The sequence below is a fragment of the Bidens hawaiensis genome, unplaced genomic scaffold, assembly GCF_021521415.1.
Source record: "Bidens hawaiensis isolate Kalapana, Puna unplaced genomic scaffold, B.hawaiensis_p1.1 tig00035603_1, whole genome shotgun sequence".
NCBI lineage: Eukaryota > Viridiplantae > Streptophyta > Magnoliopsida > Asterales > Asteraceae > Bidens > Bidens hawaiensis.
This window is the reverse complement of record NW_027496201.1, coordinates 34,148-39,152: the sequence shown is the minus strand read 5'-3', so window position 1 is coordinate 39,152 and position 5,005 is coordinate 34,148.

The following is a 5,005-nucleotide window of genomic DNA, read 5'->3' as shown; positions in this document are numbered from 1 at the left end:
GCAGGGCGTCGCAAGACTTGCTGGATGTTGTAACCAGTCAGAACTTCAATAGGATGACCATTGAAGTATCTATGGAGCTTGCGCGACGCGTGTGTTAGTGACAAAACTAACTTTTCCATGACGGAATAGCGCGTCTCAGGGTCTGTGAGCACCCGACTCACATAGTATATTGGCGTTTGGATCCCCTTGCGATCCACCAATAATACTGCGCCGATGGCGCGATCTCCAGCTGACAAGTACAATGTAAGGGTTTCACCAGGAAGTGGAGCTGTGAGCGCGGGCAGCTTTATGAGACATTCTTTTATCTCAGTGAAAGCTTGCTCAGCCTCAGGCGTCCACTTGAATTGGCTCTTCTTCAAGTAGTTCCTCAAAGTGTTAACGAATGGAGTAGATTTGCTGGCGTGGTTCGCTAGGAACCTGTTGATTGACACCAGTCTACCATTCAGCTTCTGAACCTCTTTCATGGTGGATGGTGAAGGCATGTCAAGGATGGCTTCCACCTTTTCAGGGTTCACCTTGAAACCATCCTTAGTGACCATTACACCAAGAAATTTCCCCTCTTCCGCGCCGAAAGTACATTTGCTCGGGTTGAGCTTCATGTTAACTTCCGTTAGGCGCTGAAGAGTTTCCTCGATGTCTTTGAGCATTTGTCTCTCCTCCCTGCTCTTGATCACCAAATCATCAACGTAGACTTCTAGATTTCTTCCGATTTGTTCACTGAAAACCGAATCCATAAGTCTCTGATAGGTTGCGCCTGCATTCTTTAAACCAAAGGGCATTTTTGTGTAACAAAAAACACCCTTGTCGGTTCTGCAGGCAGTCTTGTCTTCGTCCTGTGGTGCCATTTGAATCTGGTGATAGCCTTTGTAGGCATCCAGGAAACATTTGAGCTTGAATGGCGCCACGGAGTCCACCTTTGCGTCGATGTTTGGGAGGGGGTAACAGTCTTTCGGACATGCTTTGTTGAGGTCCTTGAAGTCAATACACATCCTCCATGACCCGTTGCTTTTCTTTACCATCACAGGATTGGCTACCCACGTCTGGTATCGGATCGGGCGGATGATGTTTGCGCGCAACAGGTCCTCCACTTGCTCATTCATGGCCTTCGCCTTTTCATCCCCCACGATTCTCTTTTTCTGAGCAATTGGCTCCACCGACTTGAACGTGTTAAGAGAATGTTGCGCCAAGTCTCGCGGGACCCCCGTCATATCGGAGTGTTGCCACGCGAAAACCGACGTGTATTTTGTGAGCAACCTTTTCATTCTCAGTCTCGTTTCGTCTGAAATGGTAGCGCCAATTGTGACCGTTTGCTCTGGGAATTTTGGGTTTAAAATCCACTTCTCTGGCGCATTGTCCGCCATTGGAAGTTTCATTCTCCCTTCCCGCGGCGTGCTTGTCACTACGCACAAATGATCGCGGTAAACAAATGTTACACCTGTTGGTGTAGGGAACCCCAATGCGCCGTGCGCTGGCGACGGTACAGCATTAAATTGGGCAATCGTTCCCCTACCCAGGATCATATTGTGGCATGACGTGGTGGGCAAGACCAAGAAGTTGACAACTTCTGCTCGCTTATGCTCATCATCCCCCATAGTTAGTTCAAACTGAATCTGGCCTAGGGGATGGATGATTTCATTTGAAACACCACAGATTGGTGCGTTCACAATTTCGAGCCGCGCTTGGTCTGCCGGGTCTAACTTTCTGAAACATTGCTCATACATAATGTCAGATTCGCTTCCAGTGTCCACCAGGACTTTTGACACTTCGTAATGAGCAATGTGTGTGGTAATGACGAGAGGACTGCTTATCGAAGGGCCTCCCCTGATTCTTGGGAAGATGACTTGCTGCTCGCGCCAATCCCCGTGGATTTGCGCGCTTCTCTTTTTTGACGTCTGCCCTTGTCGTCCCCCCTCAGCCACACAGATTCTTTTGTATTTCTTACTGGCAGAGGCTCCTTCCGGTTGCTCATCTTCTATTCTTTGGTTTTTCACCAAGTGAGCCAGCCTGCCTGATTTTACATCCTTCTCGATCGCATCCTTTAAATGATGGCATGCGTCGGTGTTGTGGCCCGGGGACCTGTGAAATTCACAATATTTGCCACTGTTTTGCGGTCCCTTGTAGTGTAGCTGCTTGGGGGGCTTGAATTGAACATTCTCAGTACTTAACACCTGTGAAGGTGTTGTAGTGAGGGGTGTCCATATTCTTGGCAGAGGTCTGCTAGGATCTCTGCCGCCCTCCCTCTTGTCACCCTCCCCGCGATTACGAACTTCTTTTTGGGGCTGGGGTGAGCTTGGTTGCGCTTGTTTTTCCGCGGAAGAAAAACTTGTTGGCTGCAACCTGGACCATGCAGAGTTCTGTTTGGCCCTCTTCTCTTTGCTGCGCGGTGATTCAGCCTGATGCGCTCTTTCTCTTGCCCTATCTTGGGCAATCTGTTTCTCATTTCTCGCGAAAACTCGCGATGCCTCCATTAACTTGGCCCACGTGGTGGGCATACCATCTTTGCTTACGAGAGCCCGGCGGAGTTGATCACTGCGCGCGCCTTGTATAAAGGCCACGCGCAGGAGCTGCTCAGTTATACCCCCGATTGCCAGGGATTCCTGATTGAAACGAGTGATGTAATCTTCAATCGTTTCATCATTCCTGCGTATGCAGTGCATGATGTCATCAGGATCGCGCGTGTGCCTGCGCTGCTGTACGAAGTGGGCTTGGAACTTTTCTAATAGTTCCTCGAACCCATCAATTTGCCCTGTCGGCAAGCTCTCGAACCATACCCGCGCTGCGCCCGTGAGGCAGCGAGCAAACATATGACACCATGTTGGCATCGTCCAGCTCTCTAGGTTTCCCGTGTTATAGAAACCTTGCAAAAAGTCATCTGGATCTGTTGTGCCATCATATTTGCCCAGACCACTTGGCATCTTGGTCTTGTGCTGGATGGGAGCCTGCGCGATGCGCGCAGTAAACTTTGAGTGTTTTACCAGGATGGCTGGTCTGTAGGGCGTGGTTACGTCCACTTGCCCTCTGACCGGTGGGCTGTACGGCATGTGCAGATCCAGATCTGCTCTGGCTCCAGGCGCCATGTTCACAGGCGCGCGGAGCTGTGAGCCTTCTGCATGAGTATCCCGTGTCTTCCTCATGCTATGCACTTCTTCATCACTGAACTCAGTGTGTGCACTGTGAATAGAATGTCATTCTTCCGGCGCGCGCGGCCTTTTTGTAGTCTGCTTATCAAAAGCTTGCCTTTGTGTTTGGTCGGCTAGCTTCTTCTGCTTGACCATTTCATTGTACTTTTCCATCAGACGCCGCTGCTCGTTTATGAGCCATTCATTCGGATCATTTGTTTCTTCTTCTGGACCCATTGGTCCTTTCAGTTTCGCGCCGGCCATATTTTGTAACGTGAGATCGTCTGGAGGAGTTTCAGTCTGGCCGTGAGGGATTGTGACGAAGGGACGGTTGCTGGTGGTACGCGTAGAATCACGCGGAACCCTCAGAACCTGCTGTCCGTCGTTAACACCCTCACGTTCAATATCCTCCAGAGCTTGATCAACGTTACGAACGCCAGAAACCATGGTGATTGATTTTTTTTTATAGATCTGATGAGATCTGATTGCCGTTTGTAACAGTGGATGGCGCCAATGAAGAAACGTGGATCTACTCACTGGTAGCAGATCTACTTTCCTCGGGTGTGATTATGCTATTTCACCGATGGTTCTTCTGGATCTGTGTTCTTCCACCTACAAAATGAACAGCGCCGTTACTCACCCCTCAGAAAGGGACAGAGGGGTCCTCTTTGGGGTAACCCTCCGGCGTGAGAATCAGTATATTGTGGAGAAGATGATAATGTGTGTAAGGGAATCTCAAGAGTATTCCTGAATAGCTCAATACCCTCTGATTGTGAGACTGTGTGTTTGTATGTAACTGATTGTGAGTGAATGTAATTCAATATGATTGAATGTGATATCACTGCTTGTAACTGTCAATGATTGAGTATGAATGTGTCATCAAAGTGGAGTTGATGCTGTATTTATAATGCTAGGGTTTCCACTGATTGGGCTCAACCTCGTTGGCCTCCTCCAATCGCACTGCGCCACGTGTCCCCTGGGACACCTGGCGCTTTCTCGTTGGTTGTAATCACGTGGTAACACATGTGTCATGCTGAGTTGTCGACCTTTCATTTGGCAGCTGTCAACATCAGCATATTCTTTCTCCTTAAAAAGATGCCTTCTGGAAGGTTGTCTGATGTGCACAATCAAGGTTGCCCTAATCCTGATTTGGATAAGGACGAGGTTGATTATGTGCACGTATGATATGCGCCCACCCTGAGGATGCGCGAGGTCTTCTCTTTATTCTCATGCGCAGATGTGATATGCACGAGCATGTGATATGCGCCGCGCGCTGATGCGTTGCGCGCATATGTGATGCGCGAGCATATGTGTGCCTGGGCAGATGTGATATGCACGGGCATGTCATATGCGCCGCGCGCTGATGCGCCTCGCGCATATGTGATGCGCGAGCATATGTGTGCCTGGGCATATGATGCCTGAGCATGTTTTGTATGCGCCATGCGCATATGTTTTGGCTTTGTGCCTTCATAATGTCTTTATCTTGTGGGTTGACCCGCCTTGCTCGGTGTTGAGGCGGGTACATACCTCTTCAGTAATATTACCGTTTACACCTCCCACGCAAATACCGAAATACGCAACGGAATTTTCCATGCCTCCGAACAATGCATGTGGTCCATCTCATAGTGGAGCGGTACTTCCTAGCGTAGTTCCACGCCATGCCACCTTGATCCCAAATAACCATACCGTGTGATCTAATTAAGTGTTAAACTCGTCTTGTTGAGAAGGTGCTTGTAGGGGTATGGTACTAAAACCCGGTTCTATGACCCTAAATCTATTATGTTTGGCTTTTTTCATTACATGGACTAATACGATGTTATTGGGCCGAGGGGGTTTTGTGGAGGTAACCCTAACTGGGCTAGGCCCATTAGGGTACCATGATGGTG